Here is a 13,951-nt window from a genome sequence, read left to right as displayed (position 1 = left end):
CTTCTGGGAACAAGCTTTACGAGCATGCGCAGCTCACCCTGCTCTCATTTCCCATCGCCAGCGTGACAGTGTTTGGGAAGGAGTTTGGGTTCCAGAGTGAAGACGTTTTGGAGCAGACCAGCAGCCAACCTGTGACTGACATGGAGCCTGCGGCCTGGCAGACGTGGCAGAGGATGGGCAGTGATCCTGCTTGACTGAACCACAGGGTAGAAAGTGCAGAAAAAGGAGAGATGAGGCAAGCAGAGCAAGTTGGGACCATACTGAAAAGGACCATGAATCGAACTGGAGCGCAGACTGTGGTTGGAGGCCCTGAGCAATCTGGGAAAGGCTGTGAGTCCGGGGAGACCAGGCAGGAGCTCTCACTGCTAGCGAGGATTGGAGAGAGCATCACTTTCATCCATGCAGAGGAGCAATGAGGTACATCTGAAGTGGGTTCACTCAGCACTCTCACCGAGAATAGGGACCATTAAAATCTTCATTTTTATACGTTGTCATGATCCCAGTCAAGCATCCGTGGTGTAGATTGCAAACACCACCCCGACTACGCCCCCAACTCCTCCACGCATGCGCTTTGCACATCAAAGTGTAGTGCGGTCCATTCAGATCATGGTTCGACAGCAAGACTTACTCTGATCTACAGGTTAAGGTGGCTAGTTCTCAGCCCTGGCCTTGCATGTTTCCACTTGAGTTCTTTTGTCTCTGCCATCACAGGAGAAGATGGGCAGGCTGGTCTAGGGGAGAGTGAGAGAGAAGTGGAACACAGCTGAGGCACTCAGGCATACTGGGGGAAGCCAGCTTAGATTAGGTGGCAGTCAGCCAACTTCCTGACACACCAGCAAGGCTGATCCTATACCACTGAAGTCCTATGGTTGTTTGTTATTATTGGGGAATGAATAACTGATCCCCTAAACACTGTTGAGAGCATCCTGGGTGCTTTTGAATTGTCTTCTTCTTCCTTCCTCTCCCCCTTATCACTCTCTCCTCCTTGTCTCCCTCTCCATTTCCTTTTTTTATTGGTTTATATTTCTTTCTTACTGTACACCAGTTAATCTATCCCCTCTTAGTCCACATAGCAAAGCAAAATCTCCAAGGGCTCCACGTTCACATCTCTTTTATCCAGCAAGCAGTCAGATGAAGCATAACTTAGTTTGGAGTCCAGATTCTGAAGGGCCCAGCTCGCCTCTGGAGCTCTCTTGGGACTAATCAGTCATGTACAGATTTGGGTACATCAACCAGCCCATTCTAAAGGAAATCAGTCCTGGGTGTTCATTGGAAGGACTGATAATCCTTTGGCCACCTCATGCGAAGAGTTGACTCACTGGAAAAGACCCTGATGCTGGGAGGGATTGGGGGCAGGAGGAGAAGGGGTCGACAGAGGATGAGATGGCTGGATGGCATCACTGACTCGATGGACATGAGTTTGAGTAAACTCCAGGAGTTGGTGATGGACAGGGAGGCCTGGCGTGCTGTGATTCATGGGGTCGCAAAGAGTCGGACACAACTAAGCGACTGAACTGACTGACTGGACCGTTGTGGCAGCTGCCATAGCAACAGGAAACATCCAGAGATAGGGAAGGGGAAGTTTCTGGGTAACGGGTTCTCAGCAAATAAAAATAAAAGACATCAGCTACAGCTCTTATAGGGTTTCCCTGGCGGTTCAGTGGTAAACAACCTGCCTGCCAGCGCAGGAGACACAAGAAACTCAAGTTCGATCCTTGGGTCTGGAAGATCCCCTGGAGGAGAAAATGGCAACCCACCCCAGTATTCTTGCTTGGAAAATTCCATGGACAGAGGAGGCTGGTGGAGTACAGTCCTTGAGGTCACAAAGAGTTGGACACAACTGCATACACATAACACAGCTGTTGAACTTTTTAAATTTAATGAATTTGTGTTGTTATATTATACAACTTTTATGTTGTATAATATGGAAGGCATCATCAACTCAATGGATTCAATGGACATGAATTTGAGCAAATTTCAGGACATAGTGAAGGACAGGGAGGCCTGGCATGCTGCAGTCTAGGGGGCTACAAAGAATCGGACATGACTTACTCACTGAATAACAACATTATACAACTTTTAATATATATTCCTAAAGTGTCAGCTTATATACAGTGTTTGATTTCTTAGTATAATACCTGTGTTTTCTCACAAGATAAGAGAAAAACATTACCTACAAAAAATTCCATGTCAATGCTCATCTCGTAGTCAGAACCCCTGATTTTCCCTTTTTCTTGAACTAATATACATAATAAACTGTTCAGCTAGTGTTGAGTAACTTGTGTCTAGTGTCATTCAGAGAAGGAAATCTCATGATGATGGTCTACTGTGTTTTCCCGAGTTTGATGAGTACACTGAAATTCATTTGAATTGTATACTTCAAATGCCTGAGTCGTTTGGAACGAGAGTTATTTCTCAATAAAGCTGTTAAAAGAAAAATGCTATCCACCCAACAAATAATTACTGAGCATCTACCAGCTACCAGAAACTGTTCTAGCCACTGGAAGAACAGCAAGGAGGTGCCTGTCCTTACAAAAGTTACATTCTAGTACCAGGCAAACAGCAAATAAGTAGGGTGACACGTGCTAGGGAGGAAAATAAAGCAGGACAGGGTTGGGGGAGAGAAAGCAGGGTGTTAATATTTGTCTCTAGGTCATCAGAGGAGACAACACTGAAGCTGAAGTTTGGGTTTGAGGAAGTGAGGACACATGCCTGGGCTTCTCGGGTTCCCACTGGCCAAGGTCCAGGCTCACTACCAAGGATCTCGCTGTCCATGCTTCCCCACTGTGGGTCATGGCACCCCAGACCTCAAAGGCCAGCTAGTGAAGGTGCCATGGCCAGGGTGATTACCTTCAGTCCTTACCACCTTCCCTTTTAATCAGAAAGCATCTCCCCTTTGTGTTCATTATCAGAGTGGGATATGAAATTGTGCTTTAAAAAAGAATTGTGCTGCAAAAAAAAAAAATAAATAATTCTGTTGCAAGTCTAGATGTTGGAAAGGGAATGGAGGAGGGAAGAAGGTGATGCCAAGATGTAAGACTAAGGTAGGAGCCTGGCAGGTGTCATGGGCTGAAATGATGTGTTGAAGTCTTCAACCCTCATGTCTCAGGGTGCGACTTATTTGAAAGTAGGATCTTTACAATAGTAGTTAAGTTAAAATGACTCTGTTTGGGTGAGCCCTACCCCAATGTAATGTGTGTCCTTCCCAAAAGAGGAAATTTGAACAGAGACAGGCACACACAGAGTTAGGATGATGTGAAGAGACACGAGGGGGTGTCACGTGATGATAGAGGCAAGGATTAGACTGATGCTGCTGCAAGCCAAGAGACACCAGGGGCTTCCGGCCACCACCAGAAGCTGGGACGAGACAGAAAGGGTCCTCTCCAGAGTCCCCAGGAGAGTGCAGCCCCAATGACACCTTGATCTCAGACTTCCCACGTCCAGAACTGTGAGAGAATAAACTGCTGCTGTCCAAGCCTCCCAGTTTGAGGTTCCTTGTGACACTGGCCCCAGCACGTTAATACACCAGGTGATGGGTGATCCCAGAGTTGGGAGTGCTTCATTTTGTGAGGCAGGTGAGGGTGGGGTCAGATGCAGGGTTGTGTAAAGAAGGGACGCTGGATCTGGATCTCAAGAGTGAGAAGGATGGTGACAGACAGAGAAGGGCGACCTGTCAGGTGAGTATTGCAACAGCTGATGACAGGTGCTGGCAGCTTGCAACTGGCTTGGGGGTGTGGTCACCGCAGTAGATTAGTGGCGTCAGGACCTGGTGATGAGGGGCAGGGAGGGGGCACGGTGACTGCAGGGATCTGGGCTGAATCGTTGGTGACAGAGGTGGCATCTCCTGAGATCATGAATACAAGCAGAGAAGTGTAGTAAGGACTGGGACAGCGGAGGCCACTTGGGGCCTGGGAGCACTTGGTGAGATGTCCAGGAGGCAGTTAGACAAAACAACCACACAGAACAGGCTTCCCATGTCTGGCTCCTTCTCAACCTTTATTACTCACATCAAAGTTCTCTCCCTCAGAGAAGCTTTTCCGCACCCTCCTGCTCCATCCAGGCTGGTTCCCTACAAGTCACTCTCTGATCCATTACCTGTCTATTCTCACGGCATTTACACAATCTTATTCGTTTATTTGCTGTTTCTCATCTCTCTCCCCACGTATTTTCAAGTCCCACATTTTTTGCTGCCAAATTTCAATTGCTCAGAACAGTGTCTGCATGTGGTCAGGGCTGGATCAAGATTTGCTGAACGAAAGAAGAAACAAAGAAGCCCAGGAGAAGGCCCAGTGCTGCTGACTGTGTTCTGGGAAAGCAGGCAGCGCTGAGTTGGAGTTTGGGGTAGAAGACCCTTGGTGGGGATCAACACCATGAGCGGAAGTGAGAGGAGACAGGATGGGGGCAGACGGGAAAGGGGAACGGGAGTGCCAGCTCCCCAGAGCTCTGGCCACCCCTGAGCTCAGGAGGGAACATCGTTCAGTATAGTTGTCCATCTTGGGCTGAAATGACTGGACCTTTACATCCCCATCTTGCTTGGTCATTGGGTGCATCCTTCCCCCGGGAAGTGCAGACCCTGAAGGAGTGGAGAGCTGGGCTCTGTCTGCTGACCATGCCCCCATGGCTGAAGGAAGTGAGTCCCCATGTCCACCAGATGCGGGCTGGACACACAGGTTCATAGGGTCAAGGGTGCTGTCAGTGGTGGTGGTATTAAAACCAGGCAGGGAACAGATGACAAGCAGCAAACAGCCTGTGATCTGTGCTACTGGAAACATGCAGGTCAGGTACAGCGGGGAAGAGAAGATTGTGTCTTCATCCAACTACAAGGAATCAGGGATGCTCTCCAGACCTGGTGGAATTTGACTTGAAGGGTCTCTTTGTCTGCAGCTCTAGAGAGCTGGAGGGCAGGGAGTTTAAAGAGAGAGCACAGCCCCCAGAGGCTTGGGAGAAAGGATGTATAGCATTTAGCTGCAGCCTGGACATGTGAAGGGTTAGCAGCAATGCTTCTGGAAAGGTGGGTAGAGGCCAGCCCTTGAGGGAGCGGTGAACTGAGAAAAGCTCAGCTGTGAGGACACTTACCCAGCACCGGAAGCTGCCCTTGATTTCTCTTTGAAGACCCAGCAGCGCAGCAGAAACAGGAGGTCAGTCAGGCAGCCTGATGGTGGGAGGTTGGTCCAAACTGACGTTACGCAACTGCTCCAGAATCAAAGTCCCATTGAAAGAGGAGTTCAAGGGAAAGCTGGCTTACGGCATCGCTTCAGAAAACCCCTGGGAAGGACAGAGAGGAAACAGGATCACATGTCACCCCAAAAGTGATGAAGCTGCTTCCTACCACCATCCTCCAGAGGCCGAGAGGAGCTTTCATCTTCCCAAGAAGCCCCTGTGGCTGAGGCTGTCGTCCGCCAGGCGGGAGGTGAGAGCTGCTGGCACACGTTATCCCTTCAGTTAGATGGAGTGAAGGGAAAAGCCAGCCGGTGGCACCCGCCAGCCTGGAGGCCGCGTGGTCGTGCTCACTGCCTCCTGTCCCCGTGGCACCTGTCTGCGCAAGCTGGCAGCATTCCAGGTCCCAGAGGGACCTCTTTTCACCTGGACCCCTTGGCATCCTCCTCACCTCTCTCTCACTTCCTCCCAGGCCCAAGCCTGAGGCCCCAAAGGTTTCTAAGACTCTGGGCACCCCGATTGTCATCTCAGTTCCTTTGCCTCTCAAGCAAGGGGTTCAACTGTATTTTTTTTTTTTTTCTTTTTGTTAAACTTCCAGGCTTGGGAACTCAATTATCTTGATAGCAGGCTCTGGCATAGCAAACCTAGAGATGAATTTTAGACCTTTCTTCCACTGGATTCCAGACAAAAGGAAGAGGAACCATTGTACTTTGTCTAGGAAAACCTGCATTTGTGGCACCTTGGGGGAATTTTTTTTAATATAAATTTATTTTAATTGGAGGTTAATTACTTTACAATATTGTATTGGTTTTGCCATACATCAACATGAATCTTCCACGGGTATACACGTGTTCCCCATCCTGAACCCCCCTCCCACCTCCCTCTCCGTACCATCCCTCTGGGTCATCCCAGTGCACCAGCCCCAAGCATCCCGTATCATGCATCGAACCTGGACTGGTGATTCATTTCATATATGTTATTATACATGTTTCAATGCCATTCTCCCAAATCATCCCACCCTCGCCCTCTCCCACAGAGTCCAAAAAACTGTTCTATACATCTGTGTCTCTTTTGCTGTCTCGCATACAGGGTTATCGTTACCATCCTTCTAAATTCCATATATATGTGTTAGTATACTCTATTGGTGTTTTTCTTTCTGGCTTACTTCACTCTGTATAATAGGCTCCAGTTTCATCCACCTCATTAGAACTGATTCAAATGTATTCTTTTTCATGGCTGAGTAATACTCCATTGTGTATATGTACCACTGCTTTCTTATCCTTTCATCTGCTGATGGACATCTAGGTTGCTTCCATGTCCTGGCTATTATAAACAGTGCTGCGATGAACATTGGGGTACACGTGTCTCTTTCCCTTCTGGTTTCCTCAGTGTGTATGCCCAGCAGTGGGATTGCTGGATCATAAGGCAGTTCTATTTCCAGTTTTTTAAGGAATCTCCACACTGTTCTCCATAGTGGCTGTACTAGTTTGTATTCCCACCAACAGTGTAAGAGGGTTCCCTTTTCTCCACACCCTCTCTGGCATTTATTGCTTGTAGACTTTTGGATAGCAGCCATTCTGACTGGCGTGAAATGGTACCTCATTGTGGTTTTGATTTGCATTTCTCTGATAATGAGTGATGTTGAGCATCTTTTTATGTGTTTGTTAGCCATCTGTATGTCTTCTTTGGAGAAATGTCTGTTTACTTCTTTGGCCCATTTTTTGATTGGGTCGTTTATTTTTCTGGAATTGAGCTGTAGGAGTTGCTTGTATATTTTTGAGATTAGTCCTTGGTCAGTTGCTTCATTTGCTATTATTTTCTCCCATTTTGAGGGCTGTCTTTTCACCTTGCTTATAGTTTCCTTTGTTGTGCAGAAGCTTTTAATTTTAATTAGGTCCCATTTGTTTATTTTTGCTTTTATTTCCAATATTCTGGGAGATGGGTCATAGAGGATCCTGCTGTGATTTATGTCGGAGAGTGTTTTGCCTATGTTCTCCTCTAGGATTTTTATAGTTTCTGGTCTTACGTTTAGATCTTTAATCCATTTTGAGTTTATTTTTGTGTATGGTGTTAGAAAGTGTTCTAGTTTCATTCTTTTACAAGTGGTTGACCAGATTTCCCAGCACCACTTGTGAAAGAGATTGTCTTTTCTCCATTGTATACTCTTGCCTCCTTTGTCAAAGATAAGGTGTCCATATGTGCATGGATTTATCTCTGGGCTTTGTATTTTGTTCCATTGGTCTATATTTTTGTCTTTGTGCCAGTACCATACTGTCTTGATGACTGTGGCTTTGTAGTAGAGCCTGAAGTCTGGCAGGTTGATTCCTCCAGTTCCATTCTTCTTTCTCAAGCCTATTGCTTTGGCTATTAGAGATTTTTTGTATTTCCATACAAATTGTGAAATTATTTGTTCTAGCTCTGTGATAAATACCGTTGGTAGCTTGATAGGGATTGCATTGAATCTATAGATTGCTTTGGGTAGTATACTCATTTTCACTATATTGATTCTTCCAATCCATGAACATGGTATATTTCTCCATCTATTAGTGTCCTCTTTGATTTCTTTCACCAGTGTTTTATAGTTTTCTATATATAGGTCTTTAGTTTCTTTAGGTAGATATATTCCTAAGTATTTTATTCTTTTCATTGCAATGGTGAATTGAATTGTTTCCTTAATTTCTCTATTTTCTCATTATTAGTGTATAGGAATGCAAGGGATTTCTGTGTGTTGATTTATATCCTGCAACTTTACTATATTCATTGATTAGCTCTAGTAATTTTCTGGTGGAGTCTTTAGGGTTTTCTATGTAGAGGATCATGTCATCTGCAAGCAGTGAGAGTTTTACTTCTTCTTTTCCGATTTGGATTCCTTTTATTTATTTTTCTGCTCTGATTGCTGTGGCCAAAACTTCCAAAACTATGTAGAATAGTAGTGGTGAGAGTGGGCACCCTTGTCTTGTTCCTGACTTTAGGAGAAATGCTTTCAATTTTTCACCATTAAGGATAATGTTTGCTGTGGGTTTGTCATATATAACTTTTATTATGTTGAGGAATGTTCCTTCTATTCCTGCTTTCTGGAGAGTTTTTAATCATAAATGGATGTTGAATTTTGTCAAAGGCTTTCTCTACATCTATTGAGATGATCATATGGCTTTTATTTTTCAATTTATTAATGTGGTGTATTACATTGATTGATTTGTGGATATTGAAGAATCCTTGCATTTTTTTTTAACACTATACCTCCAGAAGCTACCAGGCACAGAGAAATGTTCAGTGAAGACATGTAATGGATGAATGAATGGATGAATGGATGGTAGTGGAGGACAAGTTGAGGGGGGACTTCCATCTTGGGCACCCCTTTCCCACTCTAGGAACCCTTTGTTATTTCTCCTACCTGTCTGTCACAGATACCTGGCTCCCTTCAGAAACTTCATTCCCATCCAGGGATCCATGGCTGAGAACTCATGAAAGCTGAGGTTCCTGAAGATTGAAACATGTTGCAATTTCAAGCAGAGGAAAGGGAAATAACAGCACATATTCCGTCAGCTGGAAGTTGGAAACCCATCCAGTATTCTTGCCTGGAAAATCCCATGGACACAGGATCCTGTGGGGCTACAATCCATGGGGTCGCAAAGAGTTGGACATAACTGAGCGATTGACCATGTTTATTAGGATAAGGATTTGTTGACTGCCTGCACCACCACCAACACCACCATCACCTCCACTACCTCCTTAGTCATTACCACCATTACCACCAACACTGTCAACACCACTGTCACCTCCACCACCACCATCATCACCTCCACCACCTCCTCAGTCATCACTACCATTACCACCAACACCATCACCACCATCATCACCTCCACCACCTCCATCACCTCCACCCTCACCATAATACAAGCTACATGAAGACCAAGTCTCTGGTGTCTTATGAGCTACTGTATTCCTGATGCTAGATATGGAGAAAATGCCTGGATAGTTTAATGAAAATGAGAAAGGGAAGATAAAGGAAGAGAGGAAGGGAAGAAGGATGAATAAAAGGAAGGAAGGAAGGAAGAGAGGACAGAGAAGTTCTCCTGTCTTCAGTGGGGAGACAGACTTGACAACAGTAACTTTTCTACACTGAGATCTGGCAGAACCAGCCACAGGATGGTGGACCCAGTGCAGGGAAGCATGGTGTTGAGAGCAGAGAGGAGGGGAGTTCAAAAAAGGTCTCCTGGAAGAAGTGATATCTAAACTGAATATTGAAGATGAGTAAGAATCTCCCAAGTGGGCATGAGGCAGGTACTGCCAGCCAAGGCCCAGATGTGTGAAGACAGGATGGGGTTGTTGAGGAAGGAGAAGCTAAGGATTTGGCCCCTCTAGAGAATGGTGAAGGGAAAAGAAGCTGAACCAGCTGGTGGATTGAAGGGGGTGGGGAGTGGTAGGTGCAGACGTTTTAACACAGCATTTCTTCTCTATTGCAACTGTAAAAGCTTGGATTTTCTTTCATAGGCAAAAGAATTTTAAAGAGAAAATCACATTCATTCACTCATTCATTTGTTCTTTATTCAGCAGTTATTTATTGAGTGTCCTTTATGTGCAGAGCCTAAGGATAGAGCAATAAATAAAGCCACAAAATGTGTTTCAGTGATCTCATCAATAATAAACCTTCGGATGCTGTGACAGATTATCTGTTTTATAGTTACAGATAAAAATCACTTCCAAGCCCTAAACTTGACATTCCCACAGTTGCTTTTCATGACAGCCCTGTGTGGGAGTAGGAAGTTCATTTCAGATGAACGTGGAGCTGAGAGGCTGACTGTCCAGTCAAGACGCATCAGCTGAGAAGGGCTATGGCCAGGCTGGTCTGACAGCCAAACACACTCTTTTCCTTTCAAAGCGCTGTCTGCAGCACGAGGATGAAGCCATGAGGCTGGAACTTGACACCAGGCCGTCAGGTGAGTCATGCCCTGTGGGATGTTTTCGACATGTAGTTCGATGTACTTGCTGTCGACGGTGCTTTCAGCATGCCTTCTTTGCACCCGTGCTTAAATGCAAGGACAGTCTTCTCTTTCCAGTATTTTTCCTTTCTTCCCCCACTGCTCCACCTGCCGGGGTAGGGGAATGCCTGGGGCTCCCCAGGGAGTCTGCTGAGCGTGGACTCCCATTGGCTCCTCCCAGCCAGGGGCTCCTGAGGTTTAGAACATCCTCACAGGTTTCATTTCCACACATCCCAGTGCTACATTTCAGCCTGAGCCACCTCTGAGAGACTTGGTGTGTCACAAGATGAGAGCCCCTCCCTGGATATTGAGGACGGCCCCCCATCCCCTGGGCAGACAATCTTCACCTGCCTCCTGGCTGATGGCTGGCCGACATCTGCAAGGACAGAAGGTTGGAAACCTGTTAACCTTTGTCTGAAACTGAGCACGCTCCACGCCCGAGTCGAGCCCAGTCTGCTGAGTCATCGTCTGAAGTCTGGGCCATCACTTACACCCAGGGGAGAAACAAGGCAAAACTTCCAGTGTTCGGGAGGGAAGGGAAATATCAACCCAACATAAAAAAGAAAGCAATCAACACCCAGGTAAGCGGGCATTCCACATAGGCAGACGCCCTGGGCCAGTGGTGGTCGTGGTGACCAGGGTCTCTCTCCCTGATGCCACTTGCAGGTTTGCAAGGATGTGGCCAATGTCAGCTTTAGCCCATTTCTGTGTCCCAGTGCCCAGCACACACTTGGTACCAAATGCATGTTTGCAAATGAATGAAATGAAGGAATGTTGAAGAAGGATTTAACCAGAAAGCTGGGTGGTGCCTTCCTGGAGAAAAGAAACCTGTAAAAGCTGCCCTGTTGGCTTTGAGGAGACAGATGGCAAATAATGAGACACTGGTGCTCAGAATGAGCCCCAAGCCCACCTGGACTCCCCCTTGTGCTTCGTGCTGTGACAGGTCCTGCCAAGGGTGCTGAGTGGTGTTGGCCACTGTCCCCATGCTCCGAGGTCACGGTTGAGGGAGGGAGGAGCTGGTGCACACATGTACACACAGAGACTGGGGGTGCTACATGCAGTCAAGTTCCTTTCCTCCTCTGGTCCTTGGCTACTAGGACCCAGAGGACTATGGGTTATGCTCCCTAAAGGGCAACGGCATTGACATTTGTAGTCAGCAGACTGGCTGCCCTTCTCTTACTGCTGTTTCTTCCCCCACATTATCCTACTAAGGTGTGTGAGTGTGCATGTGTGTGTAATAACTGAGGTGGCATAGAGTTTCATCCTTCCTGTCCTTCTTCAGGAAATCACCTGCAGGCACTGCCATCCTATCACCTGTCCTGCCCTGACCTCTTGTCCAGAGGTTTTTGGCTCAGGACTGGGCCCTTGAGGGGGAAGACAGAGGATGAGATGGTTGGATGGCATCACTGACTCAACAGACATGAGTCTGAGCAAACTCTGGGAGATGGTGAAGGACAGGGAAGCTTGGCATGCTGCAGTCCATGGGGTCACAAAGAGTCAGACACCAGTTAGCAACTGAACAACAACAACAAAAGGACCCTTGAAGCAGGCAGGGAGGATTTGGGTCCTGGGATCAGGGATTTGGACCAGGGAGAATTAAGGCAATCTCTCGTGCAGAAACTGGAAGAGACACACCAGGGAAGATATTGGGAGCAACCAGTTCCAGCCAGGTGTGTCAGCTGAATTCAGAAAGGATCACACTCCCAGAATTTCCTTTCCTGTGTGGGTTCCAGGTGAGGGTTGATCACAAGGCAAGTGTCCTGGAGGTTTGGAAGGTAGAGGTCAAATAGCAGCCAACACTCTCTAAAGGGTAGCGTGGGTGCCAGGCACTGCTGGGCTTCACCTGCCAGGGAGCTCTGTCATCATGAAGCAGCGTCCCATCAGTGGCTCTCCCTTGGTATCTCCACATCCCCTGCCAGGCTTCTCTGTCCACGGGATTCTCCAGACAAGAATGCTGCAGTGGGTTGCCACGCCCTCCTTCAGGGGATCTTCCCAACCCAGGGATCAAAGCCATGTCTCTTATGTCTAACCTGCATTAGCAATTGGCAAGTGGGTTCTTTACCACTAGCACCACCTGGAAAGACTGCCCTGAGCACACACCTAGTCTATCCCAGGAGCTGGGATGCAGCTGTGGTCAGTGCCAAGTTCTGTACTCAAGGAGCTGGTATCCAAATGCTGGAAGGCCAGCAGTGCAGAAGTAGGCAAGCAGGTGAAAAAAAGACCATTTCAGAAGTACTGAAGGCTATGAATGAAATAAGCCAGGGAGATGTGCTTCAGACTCGGGGAGATGGAGCAGAGACCAGAGCAGAGAGAGAGAACTGCAAGGTCAGAACCACCCGCCCCTCCACTCCCCACCACTGCCCCTCCGCTAGAGTGAGAACATGGAACAGAACTGTCTCAATGGCATAGAAGACCTCTGGAGAGCCATCTTCCAGGTCTTGATTTATTGTTTCTTCTCCCTTCCTGACACCCACCCTCTCATCCTGCTCATTCCCACCTCCTATCACCTGGACTCCATCCCCCAAACTCCTGGCTACTGAAGCTCTGATTCAAATGACCATGCTGCTGCTGCTGCTGCTAAGTCGCTTCAGTCGTGTCTGACTCTGTGCGACCCCATAGACGGCAGCCCACCAGGCTTCCCCGTCCCTGGGATTCTCCAGGCAAGAACAGTGGAGTGGGTTGCCATTTTCTTCTCCAATGCATGAAAGTGAAAAGTGAAAGTAAAGTTGCTCAGTCGTGTCTGATGCTTAGCAATCCCATGGACTGCAACCTACCAGGCTCCTCTGTCCATGGATTTTCCAGGCAAGAGTACTGGAGTGGGGTGCCATTGCCTTCTCCGTCAAATGACCATGGACTTGCTCAAATGACCATGGACTTGCTCAAATGACCATGGGCTCGAAGCTCCACCCCCTGCCTGTCTCTAGCCACCAGCTGGCACCACCTCTGAAGCCCCTTGGCCCGGTATTCCTGTGGGCCCCCTAAGTACCTACCTTGGCCCTGATCAAGTCCCTGAGATCAGATGCACTGGTCCAGAGGACATGTGGCCCACCTGCCAGCCTCCCTCCCAACACCCATGTGGACCCAAATCGCATCTCACCCCAATCCCCACCCCAGGGTCAGTGACCGTGCCCAACTCAGGCTTCAGAGCCACCTCCGAGGACCTACCCAGGTCCCTGTCCTGCCCCAGCTCTGCCCAGTTTCTCCCACACCCCGACCCAGTGTTGAGCTTAGACCATTGCTCCCCACCTCTGCCAGCTATACCTGAGAGGTGAGTCAAAGCCGCCAGGGGCTGCCTGAGAGTGCCTGCCTCCTGCTGCCAGCATCCAGCCCCACAAGTGCATCTGTGGCGCACATCTCCTGCCCAGCCCAAGGCAGCCAGGGTGTGCCAGGGAGGAGACAGCTGTGACTGGGAGGTGGAGTGGGTGTGTCAAGGAGCTGTGGACATAACTGTGGAGATGCTCTGCCTTCTGGGTTCCATCTCCATGACCAGTGTCACCATAAAATAATACTTTAAATGATATGTAGTAATGATAATGATCAAGTAATGAAACCAGCTCCGCAGAGTGCCTCCATATGCCAGGCACAGCACAAAGGCTTAGCATGGGTTATCTCAATTGTGGGGAGGGAGGGAGGCCCATTTTATAGGTGAACAAGTTGAGGCACAAAGATATGGTGAAATTCAAGGAGTACAAGGAGTCTGACCCTTTTCAGACCCACATATCTTCTCAGGCTGTGACCGGCAGGAAACATCCAGAATGACTTAGCTGGTCATTTGAGACGGAAAATCATTTCTGGCCTTGGAAGTCACACAG

The sequence above is a fragment of the Bos indicus x Bos taurus genome, chromosome 21 (genome assembly GCF_003369695.1).
Source record: "Bos indicus x Bos taurus breed Angus x Brahman F1 hybrid chromosome 21, Bos_hybrid_MaternalHap_v2.0, whole genome shotgun sequence".
Taxonomy (NCBI): domain Eukaryota; kingdom Metazoa; phylum Chordata; class Mammalia; order Artiodactyla; family Bovidae; genus Bos; species Bos indicus x Bos taurus.
This window is presented reverse-complemented; position numbering follows the sequence as displayed.